Consider the following 18,191-nt stretch of genomic DNA (forward strand, 5'->3'; position numbering starts at 1 on the left):
AAATGATGTCGCTGTCTCAAGAGCTGAAAAATTGCTGAAATTCCCTCATCTTAGTTCTTTCTAAGGAACTCGGTGGACAGGAATCCCATGTTCCCCTGCAGTTTCCAATCCAATTTAAAACGAGAACCACTCTAGGGCAAAAATATTAAAAACATCTGGGTTATAGACAGCTGTGGAAATTGTGTGCAGTGTATTAGGGATCTGTGTTTAATATCAGGCTGTCATATTGCAATATAAGTTTACCTCCAGTAAATGGTTAATCCACAAAGTATAATATGTCCGCCAGTTGCCTGGCTCATGGAAACGGGGGGAAGGGGGTGAGTGCTGTAGAATGAGAGTTTGAAATTCAAACACCCCCTTCCGAAACAAGGCGGCCTCCTCAATTTCCATCTGCAAAGGATGGGAGCCCTTGTAGTTTGCAGAGCGTTCTGTTGGAAAACTCGAATCAGCCTGATTTATTTCTGGGGCAAAGGGGCGTCCTTAATTAAAATAGCTGCTACTTTCAGTAATGGAATTTGGGTTCCTCCCAGGAGTTCCCCGTGCCCCAGTGATTCAAAACTTCTGGTGTTTTGCGCCAAGTGGAAATATTGACTTCACTGTAATGTCTTCATTGGATGTGAGGGGGAAATGGGTAGTTTGTAATCAGTACCTATGGCAGCGGTCAGCAAACTATTTCAGCCATTGGCCAGTCCACCGTCCCTCAGACCGTGTGGGGGGCCAGACTATATTTTGGGTGGGGGAAATGAACGAATTCCTATGCCCCACAAGTAACCCTGAGATGCATTTTAAATAAAAGGACACATTCTACTCATGTAAAAACACGCTGATTCCCAGACCGTCTGTAGGCCAGATTGAGAAGGCAATTGGACCGCATCCGGCCCCCGGGCCTTAGTTTGCCTACCCATGACCTATGGTAAAAAAACCACCCACCCTCCCTGAAATAAACTAATTATTCTTGTTAATAGTTGTTATACACACACACACTTTTTCTAGGTTTGTTAGCAAGCTTGAGCACCACATCGTTCTACTGAAAAGAGACACGAAAACTGGAAAAATACTAGCTCTGGGGCTGGGTGATACCTGGTTTTCAACATCACAATATATCACCGGCTAAACATCGCAATATACTGATATATCACAATTTCTGAAATCAGGATGGAGCTACATAGAGGCATTGGCTGGTTTCATGGTTTCCCCTCACATGGTGATTTTTGCATAGCACACGCATGTCATGATTTGCAGTGTATTGCCAGATCAAAAACATATGAAACCAATATGATACGGCCTTGAAACCGCCCTAACACGTATCATGATTCGCGAAATATTGCCAGGTCAAAAACTTTAAAACTGATATCGCTATATGTATTTCAAACCGGTTTTGGACGATATATCGCTATATGGCCCAGCCCTACTCGGAGGGGGGGGTCCTTTGCCTTTCTCCCCCTTCTGCTTCAGCTTCCTGTTTGTTCAGGAGCAGAGGAGTGCAAGGGTGGCCAACAGCTGTGATTGCAACACAACTGGGGCCTGGTAGGAATTGCAGCCCTAAAACAGCAGCTGGAGGGCGCCACGTTGGCGCCCCCCGGAGTGGAGCATCTCCTCGCCCTTTTGCAACTGCAGCCTTTCCTGGCCTGAGTGCCTTCTTTGCCCAGTGTTGTGGTTGCGGCAAACTTCATTGAAAGGCTTCGCTGCTCATCTGCGTTTTTTGAGCGCTAGATTGAGGGGCACCGATTTAGCCTGAGTGCACTTTATTACAGTGGTACCTCGGGTTACATACGCGTCAGGTTACATACGCTTCAGGTTACAGACTCCGCGAACCCAGAAATAGTGCTTCAGGTTAAGAACTTTGCTTCAGGATGAGAACAGAAATCGTGCCCCCCGCGGCGCGGTGGTAGCAGGAGGCCCCATTAGCTAAAGTGGTGCTTCAGGTTAAGAACAGTTTCAGGTTAAGTTCGGACCTCCAGAACGAATTAAGTACTTAACCCGAGGTACCACTGTATTTGGCACCTTAGCGTGCTCTTAAAATCCTGTGCAGACGAGCTTGCCTCTGTTATTTTAGAGCTCACATCTTCAGGCACTGTTGCCCCAAAAGCAAATAGGATCTATTAGCTATATGGGCTGACTGAGTAGAGAGGACTTTACTTGAGTCCTAGGGTAGCAGGTTTTTATACTTGGACTCCCGGCTTTCTGCTTGGGATGGGATCTGGCCCACCCCTGCCTTGACCGCCTCCCAGACTCTGATGAATGTAGCAAGGATCTGTTTAAATGTGTGGGTCTGTGAAACATGGGATCTCCTTCTGACTGCCTCAGTGGCACAGCCCTGGAAAGAGTTAATAGGGCTAAGCCTTAGAGCTAGCTGAAAAGAGAGAGCATTTAAAATCCTGCTAATTGGTGTGCTTTCTTCACACTAGGAACAGAGGAGTTGCCTAGCTAGACTTCCCACAGTGGCTAATGCTCACAGATGCACTTGACACTCTTGGACTCTGGGTTAGCCAGAGGTCAACTCAGATACTTGCCTTCTTAATGACCAGCGAGTGACCTTGCTCCCTCTCATACCATTATCCTGAAGAGGCCTAAACGGTCTGGGAGGTCTTGCTGAGCATCTCTGCCTCAGAATTAGCGGGGGCTGTAGACTAGGTTTCCCCAGCTTGGGCTGCACCTATGGGTGTGAAATTGATCTTGGACCTAGCGCTCAGTTTGTTGCCTTTGGAGACCCCAAGCACCTTTGCACCCAGTTCCTTCTTGGTTTCTCGACCATACAGGGTTCCTCGGGTTACAAATGCTTCAGGTTACAGACGCTTCCGGTTACAGACTCCGCTAACCCAGAAATAGTACCTTGGGTTAAGAACTTTGCTTCAGGATGAGAACAGAAATCAGGCTCTGGCGGCGCAGCGGGAGGCCCCTTTAGCTAAAGTGGTGCTTCAGGTTAAGAACAGTTTCAGGTTAAGAACAGACCTCCAGAAAGAATTACAGTATTTTTTGCTCTATAAGACGCACCAGACCACAAGACGCACCTAGTTTTTGGAGGAGGAAAACAAGGAAAAAAATATTCTGAATCTCAGAAGTCGGAACAGCAAGAGGGATCGCTGTGCAGTGAAAGCAGCAATCCCTCTTGCTGTTCTGGCTTCTGGGATAGCTGCGCAGCCTGCATTCGCTCCATAAGATGCACACACATTTCCCCTTACTTTTTAGGAGGGGAAAAGTGAGTCTTATAGAGCAAAAAATACGGTAGGTTCTTAACCCGAGGTACCACTGTACATGAAATGGGCTTCCAAGTTACAAAAAAGGAGATTCCGACTAAACACCAGGAAGAATTTTCTGACCGTTTACAGGCTTTCAGCAGTGGAATTGCCTCCCCTGGGAGATTGTGGACTCCTCATTCCTTTGAGGTTTTTAAGCAGAGGTTGGATGGCCCTCTGTCATGGATGCTTTAGTTGAGATTCCTTTACTGCTGGGGGTTGGACAAAATGACCCTTGAGATCCCTTTCCAACTGTATGACTCTGTGGAAATCAGAAGAAATACCAACATGGAAAGATTGGCAATATAAATTTTTTGAAATGATTGAATTAGCAAAAATGACGGCAACAATTAGAATGCAATCTAATCAAAATCTCAAACAGAAATGGAGATGTGTAGAAGAATACATGACCGAAAGATGCTCCAACAAGAATGTATTGATACGTATAGACTGATTTCACAAAGTTACGGTAAGTTAAGCTAAACAGATATATAAGGCTGAATGTTTAATTATTAAGATACAAAATGACAATCTCAATAATAAAGTTACAAAATAATAACAAGGAAGTCACACACAGGTGGAGGGAGGACACAGGACAAGAAATAAGAAACGGATAAATGCTGGTACATAATGAAATGTGAAAATACAAATATAATGTATATGTATCAATATGTAAGGGATGTGGGTGATGCTGTGGGTTAAACGACAGAGCCTAGGACTTGCCGATCAGAAGGTCGGTGGTTCGAATCCCCGCGACGGGGTGAGCTCCCGTTGCTCGGTCCCTGCTTCTGCAAACTTAGCAGTTTGAAAGCATGTCAAAGTGCAAGTAGATAAATAGGTACCACTCCAGCGGGAAGGTAAACAGCTTTTCCGTGCGCTGCTCTGGTTTGCCAGAGGCGGCTTAGTCATGCTGGCCACATGACCCAGAAGCTGTACGCCGGCTCCCTCGGCCAATAAAGCGTGATGAGCACCGCAACCCCAGAGTCAGTCACGATTGGACCTAATGGTCAGGGGTCCCTTTACCTTTACCTATTGTTATGGTTCTAGGGGTTGCTTGTGCGTAAATCGGCGCCACACCTGGCTGGGTTGCCTGGGTGAACACTTTCTGTCCGGACAGCCACTCGCCCGTGGCTGTCTCAATTGCTGGCAGAATCCGTCAGTGGGCATTTCTTGAACTTCTTCCAGCAAAGAAGCTCTTTGACGCCTAGTCTCCTCCTACTCTCCCTGCGCGGAAGCCTTCTGCGCAAGGAGGACGTGGGCAGCGGAGGACCCGTGCTCTCCCCACTGGTTTCCGGCGAGGAGTCATGGAGCCACCTCGCCGATTCCCCCATATGCCCCCCTTCTCCACTGGTGCTACGCTGATTTCCTTCCCCAGAAGATGGGCTGCTTCTCTCCCTCCCGGGACGCTCTCCAGAATCCCTCTGGAGCCCTCCCTCTCCCTCTGGCTCCTATGGCAGTTCCCTGACATCTATCAATATGTAAAGATCTCATATATGTATTGCAACATTAATAATAAATACATAAATAAAACCACACACACAAAAAAAGATTCTGGGCTATTCTTGAATGACAGGATTGTCTGTCCCAACTGTGGTTTTGGGAGTCTGTCATCTTTTACACTGGACAATGCAGCTCAAATGTTGCTGAGGGCTGCCCAAAAAGGCCCTAAGGGCTGGCGTTGGACCACCCTATATACAACGTCTAATTATTTCTCAAAAACTGAATGATTGTGTCTAAATATTTTATTCATTATTTCCCCTTCAGCAGACTCCTGTGGCTGAATGTATGCAATTCCGCAAAATCAGTTCAAGGTGGGCTTGGGAAAGGAGTAGGGATGGTATGGCTTAATGGTTAGAGCATTGGAGTGTGATCTGGGAGGCCAGGGTTCAAATCCCCACCCAGTTGTGCAGCTTCGGCCAGTCACTGCCTCTCAATCTAACCTACTTCACAGGGTTGTTGTGCATATAAAACGGGGAGGAGAACCACCGTGAGCTGCTGGGGAGAAAAGGGGGATTAGAAATGTAATAAATAAACAAATTGAAAAAACATCAAGTTTGGAGATGGGGCGAGGGGTGTGCCTTTTGTAGTGTTGAAAAAGGAAAGTTGCTGAAACAAACTTTACTTGGGTAAAAGCATGCCAGGCAGTGTTTGTTTAGATTCCAGTGTCAGCAGAGCTGAGACAATAGATCTGCAATTTGCAGAAGCCCTGAATTGCCCTGGACACGCGGTCAACTATAGCAGCATAGCAATAACCCACAAATTTCCTTGTTAATAACGAGAACGGACAGAGTGCAACTCAATTGCCTTTGCAGAACAATTGCCTTCTTACTGGTGGAACCGATATCATGCAAAAGTACAAAATCCAGGATTGTGCTGTGCAGGCGACACGTAGTAAAGCCTTCTGTTAGGACTAGGCACTTACCTTTGGTGTGAAAATATGGACACTTGTTTTCATTTGGAACATCACTGTTTTATTTATAAAATGTTGCAGGGCATGCAAACAAATTTCCCGGTTCCTGTTTGACAGCATGAAATACGATGCCAATAGACTTGTGAGCAAGTCTTTCCTGGGATTGCATATCCTGAGCACGTCTCTTGAACACTTTATGAGTCATGTCCAACTGCAACTGGTGCCAAATGTGAGTGCTAAGGACTATGGAATCTCAGTCGTCACATCATGGGAAACCGATGCTGGTTTTTGAATAGCGTGGCCCCAGGCAAAGCCCATTGCACAAGGGAAACCCTGTCTGTCTTGCATGCAGCAGGATAATCTCTGCAAGACATTCTACCGATCTATATTATTAGCAAAGATCTCGCCACCCTTCAAAGTGCAGCAGGACCCATATCTGTGTGATCACGCTGAGGTCAGGCAATTGCAGGAAATCTCCTTAGTAACTGCATGTCTCAGCTGGTATGTTAGGCAGAGATTTTGACTGCATGCTACTATCACAGGGGTGGGCCACAAGATCAAGCGATATGTGCACATCCCTTCTCTGATTAAGTGAGAAATTCCAAGGGGCCAGCGCTTGACCAGGTTTCCTTCATTTTGGATGGTCACTTGGAGGCTGCCTCCAGAGCCCAAGACTCACTGCTCAGTGGTGTGGTCACTGTTAGAAACTCAGATCTACAAACTAGGCACCAAGTGGCTCCTTAAACCAGGGTTACAGTTGGCAAAACAGAATGTTTAGTTGCCATTTTGGGGTCTTCTTCTTTGGCGATCACTCGTATGGAAGATCACTTATGGAAGGTCACTTGTCTTCCATAAACACGGTCTTAACAGTGAGTCTGTAAGTGACTATGGAGGCCAATTCTGGATCCACACGTTCTTCCACAGTGGGGACATTGGTTTCCGGGTGGGAGTTGATCACGGTGTGGATTTGCCAAGCGTGCCTTCCTCTTAGCATGTTTCCCACTTGCATCCTGAGTTTGAGTGTCTTCAAAGCCCATGACACCTTTGGTAAAGGTTGTTCTCCAATTGGAGCACTCGCAGGCCAGTGTTTCCCAGTTGTTGGTGTCTATACTACATTTCTTTAGATTTGCCTTAAGTCAGTCTTTACACCTCTTTTGTTGACCACCAGCATTACACTTTCCATTTTTAAGTTCAGAATAGAGTAGTTGCTTTGGAAGACAATAATTAGGCATCCGCACAACATGACCAGTACAACGAAGTTTATGTTGAAGAATCATTGCTTCGACACTGGTGATCTTTGCTTCTTCCAGTACACTGGCATTAGTTAGCCTGTCTTTCCAAGTGATGTGTAAAATTTTTCGGAAACACCGTTGATGGAATCTTTCTAGGAGTTGGAGATGGCGTTTATAAGTGGTCCATGTTTCACAAGCATACAGTAAGGTTGGTAGTACAATAGCTTTGTAAACAAGCATTTTGGTTTGCCTGCGGGTGTCCTGGTCCTCTGCACTCTGCACTTCAATTGGGAGAAAGCTGCACTCGCAGAGCTCAAGCGATGCTGGATTTTGCCAATGTCTAGTTGTCTAGACATGTCTAGTTGCCATTTTGGGGTAAGACGACTCTAAAGTCTTTATTTTTCAAATGATGGGGTGACTGTGTTTCTCAGTTAAACATCTGGTAAGTTCAGATGACAACCTTGAGCCAGGATTAGAGCTTTGAGAACTTGAAGAAAAGTCCCTTGATCCAGGGGACAAGCCACACATATATATTGGCCTATTCTGACCTCTTTTTCTTAATGGTGACCGGTCCTGCTCAGGCTGCACAGGGTGTGGTATTAGTGTGTGAAAACACTCCTGATTCAGTGATCCCCAGGCATGCACTTCCAGGTGGTGGAGATTTCAGGTCCCATCTTGGTGCCCAGCCATCTTCAAGTGGTCGATAACCAGGTCCAGAATGCACACGCCTAATTTCAAACACTGGATGGGGGTGTGCAGCAAAACGGGTGCCAGAGAGGCATGAATTCAGTCCAGTCCAAAGCTGTCAACTTACAGATTTGAAAATAAGGGACTAGCAGCCTCGAAAATAAGGGATCAGCAGCCAAAATAAGGGATTTTCAGGGCACAGGTATGTTCAACTTCTGAGCCCCTCCGAGCCAAAGGCAGAAAGCCCAGCCAGCAGCCAAACGAAGCCTCAAGCAGTGTTCCCACAACGCAGCAACCCGGCAAAGGGGATGCAGCAAGGAAAACCACCGTCACCTCTCTGCTGGGAAGCGCTGAGCAAAGGCGAGTCCCCAGGCAACGCGGCCGATTTGATCAGCACAAGGCATGCAAGCTCCACCCCCCCAGTCATTCTTAGACTCCTTATTGGGTGAGCAACGCAGCCAAGCAACACAGTTGGAGCCTCCCTCCTCCCTGGCCGGCAAGGAGGGAGGGAGAGGAGCTGCTTCCTTTGAAACCCGGGAAATTTAAGGGACATCATCAATAAGGGATAGCAGCAGGACACAGCGCTGGGAGTTTCCCGCCAAATAAGGGACGGTTGACAGCTATGGTCCAGTCCCATGGGAAACGTAGGTGGCTCATGAGAGGCCAGCTACCTCCCTCAGGGATTGCTCTGGTTATAGAAACCCGGTGAAGGCAGGAGTCTGAAGAAGATGCATCTCTCCCCTCCGTTCTGGAGTGGTGATGATGAGCAGGAGGAAGACTCGGATGTGCCTTTGACCCCTCCCTGCTGCACAGGAGCCTGCATTGGAAAGGAGGAATACCAGTGTAGGTTTCAGAGCTAGACTTGAGCCCTTTAGACCTTCTCCAATTGAAGATGCTGCGCTGTTGTTACACGTTTTGCTTGTTTCAAAAGCACTTTGCAATCCTGGTCGTCTGCCTTCGCCGAGCAGCCGATAAGAAGTACAAAGAGGACTGGATTTGCCGGTTTCCTGTTCCGTGCATTCATGTGCCACCTGCCTTTCATGTTTGCCCTATGCAATTCTGACAGCATCACTGTGGGCCTGGGCCAGCGTCAGGAACACCCACCCACACGCCATAAGTGTGTGTGCCTGCAAGCGTTTGCCCGTATCGCAAGCTGAGCCGAATGACGTTGCAAACGGAAGCGCTCTCTCTGTAGCATAATTTTCGAGCTGTGTTAAAATCGTGACTTCTAAATAACACAGTGTCTTGTGTGTGTGTGTGTGTGTGTGTGTGTGTGCCTGAAACAGCCACCCAAGTAAATTCATAGCCATGTTGAGGCTTGGATGGTTCCCGCACGTAGGCATTTCAAAGGGTACAAATATAAATAGAATAACTTTGATTTTGTTCACAAAGGATTTCCTCCCAGTTAATATAATCTCAGCTTCACAATTGATCAGTGTGCAGCGACTGCATGGGAGTGGAACCTCGGATCTGCGGGGGGCACACGTGGCCCCCAGACCTTGCTGTTTGGCCCTTGGGATTCTCCCCAGGCTACCCCCATTCGCTGGCCCTGTTCTACACCCCCTGTGGGTGTTTATGCCTGTCTGGACTGTTTCCTTGAACCCTGATAATTCCTCTTGCCTGCCTGGATGCAGGATAATAATAATAATAATAATAATAATAATAATAATAATAATAATAATAATAAAAAATAGAACATCAAACATTAAAACTTCCCTAAGATTCCCTAAGAAGGGACGCGGGTGGCGCTGTGGGTTAAACCACAGAGCCTAGGACTTCCCGATCAGAAGGTCGGCGGTTCAAATCCCCGCGACGAGGTGAGCTCCCGTTGCTCAGTCCCTGCTCCTGCCAACCTAGCAGTTAGAAAGCCTGTCAAAGTGCAAGTAGATAAATAGGTACCACTCCAGCGGGAAGGTAAACGGCGTTTCCGTGCGCTGCTCTGGTTCACCAGAAGCGGCTTAGTCATGCTGGCCACACGACCCAGAAGCTGTACGCCGGCTCCCTCGGCCAGTAAAGTGAGATGAGCGTTGCAACCCCAGAGTCGGTCACAACTGGACCTAATGGTCAGGGGACCCCTTTACCTTAAGATTGGTGTGCTGACAATAGCTTGCTGTCCAAAGGAAAGCTTTACACTTGTTGCCCCAACCACTTTTGATACTGGCCCCGCCCACTCCTGGCATGTGGCCCTTAGAAAGTTGCCTGGAAGAGACGGCGGCCCCTGAGCTGGAAAATTTTTCCCCTTTCTGCACTGCATCCTGAATTAGCTCCCCCCCCCCCGATTCTTTTAACACAGAACTTTGGCACGGCTAGTGGTAACACCCCTTCCCGCTTTTAGAAAATGGGTTGTTTGTTTCTGAACAGCCACAACGTTATCAGTTTTGTCATTTCGTAACAGAAGGAATGTTTATTTCAAAGCAGGTGCTCCATTTGCTGTGTGTGTTCCCAGCAAGGTAACCACCGCTGTGACCAGAGAGCTTCCTGCCCCCCTCTCCAAAAAACACCCCCCCACACACCCAATCTCTGCAAAGCCTTTTCGATTGTGTGGACAGGAAGGAAGAATGCTGTATGGCTCTCATCCTGTCTTGGAAGGCAGAACTCTCCCTCGCAGCTGGAACAGCAGACTTAGCTATTCCTGTCCCCGCCACCCTCCACAATAATATAGTTTTATAAAGTCTCCAGGCTGTGAGGTCGCACATGAAATGCAGGTCGGGGTACACAGTTGCCAGACTCGGATCCTAAAGAAAAGCCATGCTTGCAATGAGGAAGCAGAACTTTTTGAAGCCAGGGTACTTTCTGACTACTGGGAAACTGGCCTGTGTGCCAAGATTTCCAGAAGAAGCTGCTTGGACTATTCCCTTCCTTTTAGCAGCAGCTGTTTCCACTCTGTATTTTAATGAGGAGGCTGAACTTCAGCCATGGGGGAAGGATTTCCCCCTAATGGCACCCCCTCCTGCGGCTAGTAGAGAGCTTTGCTTGCATTTCATGTTCTTTGCTTGCATTATGCAAATACCTTTGACTGCGCACTTCCCAAAAAAGGAAAACACTGTGCTCTCCGTCAGTTGCATTCCGGATTACCAGCAATGTTGGGGTTTTCCCCTCCAACTTTCTTAATTTCAATGTGCCGTTGACCTTGCCAAGTAAGTATTTAAAACTTCCCAAGGTTTGAATTAGTCTTTTTTATTTTTTAAAAAAAGTTCTTCAGTGAAAATGGGATTTCCTCCGCATTTGAAGGCAGATTCAGTTGGAACTGTTCCGGCAAAGTTAACTCTTAAATCCCTACTGCCTTCTGTGGAGTCTTTCTAGTGCATTTAACAAGTTTTACTGGCAGAAGATAAACAGGGCTAAAGGGTAGATCATCAGCAGTTTTCTTTCTTTGTGTTGTAATAATGAAATGTGGATGCAAATCTGTTAAAGCCCACAGAGCAGCCAAGATTGCAGATGTTAATCTGTGGCTCAGGTTTCTTTGTTTAGTTAACGGTTTTATGTGCATTATTTGCTCACAGCCAAATCAGGTTTGGTTGCTTGTAGAGAAAGCTACTGGAGATGCAACCCTAAGTATACTTTCCCACGAGTAAGAACAGCTGAACATATGGGATACTTCTGAGGGAGCATGCATGGATCAGGCTGCACATACCTTCTGTGATTTCGTCAAACTTCAAAGCCAGTTAGTAGATATTTTATTCCTTTGTGTGTTTACCATGTCGGAGCAAAACTGAGAAAACGGTGGAAGCAGCGATTCTCTTTCATGATAGTTCTAGAGTGCATTAGCTAAATTCAGCAAATAGCAAAATACTCCCTAGAGAATATGGGGAAGCAGCTCAGTTATTCTCCTTTTGTTGTTGTTGTTGTTGTTGTCTTGCGGTTCGTGTATATATTGATGAAAGAGGGATTTTGAAAAGGGACAACTTTGATATTCTGCGTTTTAATAATTTGGAAAACATTCCTGATTGATACTTTTCTCAAAAAGTCCATTTCTGTAGGATTATGTACCACTCTTTCAACCCAACTGCAGCGTGCGTCATTTGCAGCAGGAAAAAAAATGTGTAGGCGTCTGGTTTGAAACCCTTTTGATTTCCCCCCCACCAAAAAAAACCCCCACCACTTTACATAAAAGTCATTGCATATGAGAATTATGAAGCAATGTAGGGAAGTGCCATATGTTCAGTTTAGTTTACAGCTATTTTAAAATTATCACCTTCCCACACACAAATCCATTGCTTGAAGTGTAATGTGTCGGTCCCCAACTCTGCAAAATATCCAGACTGGTGGTGATGCTTGAATGTGGCAGCAAACATGTTGATGTGGTTGTTTGAAGAGTTGGAGGAAAGAGGCAGCAGATGGGTAGGGACGGCATTGGTACTGGAACCAGAAAGGTAGTGCTGCTCCTTCGTGGTCCCCTGGGGCCACATTTATGTTTTAATTCAGACCCACTATTCAGAACAAGATTACTGTATTTTTTGCTCTATAAGACTCACTTTTTCCCTCCTAAAAAGTAAGGGGAAATGTGTGTGTGTGTGTGTTATGGAGCGAATGCAGGCTGCGCAGCTATCCCAGAAGCCAGAACAGCAAGAGGGATTGCTGCCTTCACTGCGCAGCAAACCCTCTTGCTGTTCTGGCTTCTGAGATTCAGAATATTTTTTTTCTTGTTTTCCTCCTCCAAAAACTAGGTGCGTCTTGTGGTCTGGTGCATCTTATAGAGCAAAAAATACGGTATGATATTCAGAGTGCCAAGCACGCTTCTGTTCTCTTCAACACTCATCTAAATTAAGGGCCAAACCAGACATAATGTTGAACATGGCTTTGCATTTACAGTGGTACCTCGGTTTACGAACTTAATCCCTTCCAGAGGTCTGTTCTTAAACTGCAACCGTTCCTAATCCGAGGCATGCTTTCCCTAATGAGGCCTCCCGCCACCGGTGCCCTTCCATTGTTCAGATTCCATTCTTAGACTGAGGTAAAGTTCTTAAACCAAGACACTGGTTCCGGTTTTGCGGAGTTCGTAAACCGAATCGTTCTTAAACAGCACTGTTCTTAAGCTGAGGTACCACTGTAATGTGGATATTCCTCTTAAAATGTAAACGGCAACCAGTGGCGGGGGAAAGATACATTTTCGTAGTTGATACCAAAGGGAGATTTCCTCTTGCTGCAAAAAGCAGCTTTCAAGGTAAGGACAGGGTTTACACCAGGGGTCAGAAAACATTTTCAGCAGGGGGCTGGTCCACTGTCCCTCAGACCTTGTGGAGGGCTGGACTATATTTTGAGGGGGAATGAACAAATTCCTAGGCCCCACAAATAACCCAGAGATGCATTTTAAATAAAAGCACATGTTCTATTCATGTAAAAACACCAGGCAGGCCCCACAAATAATCCAGAGGTGCATTTTAAATAAAAGGACACATTCTACTCATGTAACAACACTTGGGCCGGATTTAAAAGGCGATTGGGTTGGATCCAGCCCCCGGGCCTTAGTTTGCCTACCCGTGGTTTACATCCTTCCCACTTGCTATGACCCCAGTAGTGCTAAGCCTTTCCAACAGCTGTTATTTGCATTAAACGCACGCACATTTGAAATCGTATCTGGTTTAGCCTTGAGGGTAAGTTGGTCGAAAGGGATTTTAGTTCGAGGGTTCCAAATGTCTTGTTGCATCTGCTTCGACGGGAGTCCTGAAAATATGGTCCTAGTCCATCCGGAAAAACACTGCTAACTCGCAAGTAAATGTAGGCAGGCATATTTGAGTGAGGCGTGTCCTATACTTGCAGCAAGTAAGGCAATGTGCTACTGCATCTGAGGGAAAAACAACATTTTGGCTATTTCGGCACCGCATCGCTGACTCTCGCATGAGTTGTCCTTGGTGCATACAAAATTTCTTTCTCCTAATGTCTAGCCCAGAATGGCCTGATCTGACCTGAAGCAAGTTCTTCAAGTTCTCAAGTAGAAAACAAAACTTCCAGTATCGAAGCACCATTATACAAATAAACGGCACAACCACACCTACTGTTTCACAGGTCAGGTTGCATCACCTTAAAAAGGATATCTTTGGGGAAGGTTCAGGGGGAAAAGCAGGCAAAATTATAAAGGTGATGGGACATTCTTCCCCTGAGGACCAGTTAGAAATCTGGTTCTTTTTAGTTTAAGAGAAAAGGCAAGAAAGAGGTGAAGTGTTGGAAGTTTGTAAAATGTTCTCCTCAGTGCTAGAAGTCAAGGACATGTAATGAGCGAAGACCAAAAGGAAGTATTTTTCGCTCTATAAGACAAACTCAAATCCTTCATGATTTCAAAGTAAGCCTTCTAATGTCAACAACAACTTATAGGAATTTTATCTAATGCCTTTTACCAGTCCCGCCCCCCCAGCCAGTGCTTAGGGGGCACTTTGTTATTCTAACTGAAAAGAAACTATACCATTTCTGCTGTGTGTGCCTGCTTCCTTATGTGAACAAAAGTTTCAGAAAGTGATCTCTTGGGTCTCTACTCATATAACACCAGTCCTGAAAGACCTACATTGGCTCCCAGTACATTTCCGAGCACAATTCAAAGTGTTGGTGCTGATCTTTAAAGCCCTAAACAGCCTCGGTCCTGTATACCTTAAGGAGCGTCTCCACCCCCATCATTCTGCCCGGACACTGAGGTCCAGCACCGAGGGCCTTCTGGCAGTTCCCTCATTGCGAGAAATGAGGTTACAGGAAACCAGGCAGAGGGCCTTCACGGTAGTGGCACCCGCCCTGTGGAACTCCCTCCCATCAGATGTCAAGGAAATAAACAACTATCTGACTTTTAGAAGACATCTGAAGGCAGCCTTGTATCAGGAAGTTTTTAATGTTTGATGTTTTATCGTGTTTTTAATATTCTGTTGGGAGCCGCCCAGAGCGGCTGAGGAAACACAGCGAGGTGGTGGGGTATAAATAATAAATTATTATTAATAATAATTATTTATTCCACCTGAGGTTGACCACAAATACAAAATCTGCCTTTTATCTGGGTCCTTGTTGTGGTGACCATCCAAGACAGCAGTGGGCATTGCTTGGAAACAGCTCAATAAAGGCATTTCTGAAGGACACTGGCAAGAGTTTGGCCAGATAACTAGCTCTAAAATGCTCTGTTTACAAGAGTGGATACCAAGGGGAAATTTGGGTGTTTTTTGTAAATTCTACTTTGGATTGGGGGCGGGGGGTCAAGATTGCAAGTGGAACGGGATCTGAGATTAGAAGCAAGGGAGAAGAGACTGGAGGTCATGAGGAAAAATTGGGATCAGGAGTTAGGAAATAGGGAGAAAACTTGATTGGCGTCTGAATGACTGGACTAACTTGAAATCGCACAAAAGGGGCATAATGTATCTTTCCTCAACCTATTTTTAGAAGTCAGTTAAAGTTTAGGAAGCAGAAAATCTAGGCAGACCAAGTTAGCACAAACTGTTCCATTGCTGCTTTCGCTTGGCTATGGTTCTTAGCAGATATACAGTGAGATGTGTTCTGAAATGATTCCCCTTCTTCTAGGTTATCATCTGTCTGGAACCATAAAGGGACTTATTTGACTTCTTCTTGCTTCAGTTTCTGGAACCCCTCCTATTTGCCTGGCACTACTGCCTGGAGCAGAATGCTCTTATTCCTCTTATTGCTAGGTGTTCATTACCTTTGGCACAACAGTTTGCCAAAGAGCATGGTCATGACTAGGAAAATCATAGGTAAAGGGACCCCTGACCATTAGGTCCAGTCGTGGCCGACTCTGGGGTTGCGGCGCTCATCTCGCTTTATTGGCCGAGGGAGCCGGCGTACAGCTTCCGGGTCATGTGGCCAGCATGACTAAGCCGCTTCTGGCAAACCAGAGCAGCACATGGAAACGCCGTTTACCTTCCCGCCAGAGTGGTACCTATTTATCTACTTGCACTTTGACGTGCTTTTGAACTGCTAGGTTGGCAGGAGCAGGGACCAAGCAATGGGAGCTCACCCCGTCGCGGGGATTCGAACTGCTGACCTTCTGCTCGGCAAGTCCTAGGCTCTGTGGTTTAACCCACAGCGCCACCCGCGTCCCATAGGGAAATCATAGAATTGCAGCATTGGAAGGGAACACAAGGGTCATCTAGGCCAACCCCCAGAAATGCAGGAATCTGTTGCCCAACGTGGAACTTGATCCCACAACCCAGAGATTAAAAGTCTTGCACACTACCGACTGAGCTATCCAAGGACCGTGCATGAAGTTTGTGTTTTATTAAATTGCTTTTGAAGGATCATGTAATTCACTATTTCATGCCCTTGCTGAAATGAGTGTACACTGAGTGAGATTCTGCAAGGATTATGATACTGTATTATTTATAAAATATTTTTTCTTGGGGTTTTTTTTTCTGGGGTGGTGGTGGTAATAAATCCTGCCATGAATCTCCTTTTCACATACACATATATTGCGTGTCTGCAAAATGATGTAAAAAATTACCGTATTTTTCGCTCTATAAGACGCACCAGACCACAAGACGCACCTAGTTTTTGGAGGAGGAAAACAAGAAAAAAAATATTCTGAATCTCAGAAGCCAGAACAGCAAGAGGGATCGCTGCGCAGTGAAGGCAGCAATCCCTCTTGCTGTTCTGGCTTCTGAGATAGCTGCGCAGCCTGCATTCGCTCCATAAGATGCACACACATTTCCCCTTACTTTTTGGGAGGGAAAAAGTGAGTCTTATAGAGCAAAAAATACGGTATATAAAATCTGTAGCCTGATTACTGGTTACATGGCTGGAAATCAAGTTACAAAACATGCATCGGGTTTTTTTTTTAAAAAAAGAGTTATGAAATCTTATGAAGGAGCAAGGGAATTATGAAAGCAAAAGAGCTGCGAAGGAGGACCAGCCGAATAAGTGGTGCAAAATGAATGAAGCGGGCTGACGCCGCAAATGATTATATCCCCAGTCATGATCTCTTGCTGTATTGATGGTTGTTAAGTATCTGAGCCATTATAAATAATAATAATAATAATAATAATAATAATAATAATAATAATAATAATTTATTATTTGTACCCCACCCATCTGGCTGGGTTTCCTCAGCCACTCTGGGTGGCTTCCACAAAGACCAAAAATACACTAATATGTCATACATTAAAAACTTCCCTGAACAGGGCTGCCTTAAGATATCTTCTGAATATTCAGGTAGTTGTTTATCTCTTTGACATCTGATGGGAAGGCATTCCACAGGGCGGGCGCCACCACCGAGAAGGCCCTCTGCCTGGTTCCCTGTAGCTTTGCTTCTCACAATGAGGGAACTGCCAGAAGGCCCTCGGCGCTGGACCTCAGCATCCGGGCAGAATGATGGAGGTGGAGATGCTCCATCAGGTATACTGGGCCGAGGCCATTTATGGCTTTAAGTTGTGCTTGGAAATGTACTGGGAGCCAGTGTAGGTCTTTTAAGACCAGTGTTATGTGGTCTTGGCGGCCGCCCCCAGTCACCAGTCTAGCTGCTGCATTCTGGATTAGTTGTAGTTTCCGGGTCACCTTCAAAGGTAGCCCCACGTAGAGCGCATTGCAGTAGTCCAAGTGGGAGATAACCAGAGCATGCACCACTCTGGCGAGACAGTCCGTGGGCAGGTAGGGTCTCAGCCTACATACCAGGTGGAGCTGGTAGACAGCTGCCCTGGATACAGAATTGACCTGCGCCTCCATGGGCAGCTTTGAGTCCAAAATGACTCCCAGGCTGTGCACCTGGTCCTTCAGGGGCACAGTTACCCCATTCAGGACCAGGGAGTGCTCCACACCAGCCCGCCCCCTGTCCCCCGAAAACAGTGCTTCTGTCTTGTCAGGATTTAACCTCAATCCATTATATGGTGAGATGTGTTGCAACTAGCTCATAGGAAAGCTGCACAAGATTATGTCAATTGGCTGCCAGCCTCGATTTGACCATGCTGTCTATCACAAGGCAGTGGCGAATGACAGGTGCACACATTGCAGCGCGTCCGTCTTCCAGCGTCCCAGGGCATTCCATCGCAGATCCTGCTAAAGTTCAGGAGGATATGCAGATCTCTCTCTAAATGCCACACGCATTCTGGAGGATAATTAAGCAGGACTTCCCTACCTAAACGAACCACTTTCCCCCTCTTCCTGCTGACAGCTAGAAGCTTCTATTAATGTGCCACAATGTTGCTTGGGGAGATGTCTCTATGCAGCTCAGAGCGTCAGGACCCGGGCAGAAGCATAGCCAAGGATACACAATTCCTCTCACCATCCTTTCTTGTCAAGAGATCGCTTACCAGGCAACAAAGCTGCTGCTATATTAGGGATCAAAGAATGTGGCCGAAGGGCTCTCCACAAAACCGCGTACCAAAGAGCTAACCCTGCAACTATTTATTCCCAAATAAAAGTTGTTGTTGAATGGAATCGCAGTAGTTGCCAAAGACCTTCTTAATAAGAAGACCAGTTTGCAAACTTCTCAATGCCTGCTAAAAACCTTTTTGTTCAGGCGTGCCCCTTTATTATGTACATTCATTTTTTACACAGCTGATTTTATCTGTATTTTGATAACTTTATTGTCTTTACTCTTTCAAGGTCTGTTTTCGGCGATAATTTTAAATGAATATTTTATGCCATTTTATGTAAAATGTCTAATGGCTTTTATTTTTATTAAGCATTGTATAAATCTTGTTAAACAAA

General features: G+C 46.0%; 1 protein-coding gene across 3 annotated transcripts in view; it reads left to right on the forward strand.

The window, feature by feature from the left end:
* Positions 1 to 18,191, forward strand: part of SORBS1 (sorbin and SH3 domain containing 1) — a 184,868-nt gene that overhangs the window by 35,155 nt on the left and 131,522 nt on the right. Inside the window, exon 1 of one of the 3 annotated variants that reach the window (XM_081911684.1) lies at positions 10,537 to 10,702. The exons of the other annotated variants lie outside the window; for them this stretch is intronic. The gene's annotated coding sequence lies outside the window, so the exon portion shown is untranslated. Of the gene's footprint in view, positions 1 to 10,536; positions 10,703 to 18,191 lie in introns of those variants that run through there. 3 annotated transcript variants of the gene reach the window in all.

The sequence above is a fragment of the Podarcis melisellensis genome (assembly GCF_964234715.1).
Source record: "Podarcis melisellensis genome assembly, chromosome: 5".
Taxonomy (NCBI): domain Eukaryota; kingdom Metazoa; phylum Chordata; class Lepidosauria; order Squamata; family Lacertidae; genus Podarcis; species Podarcis melisellensis.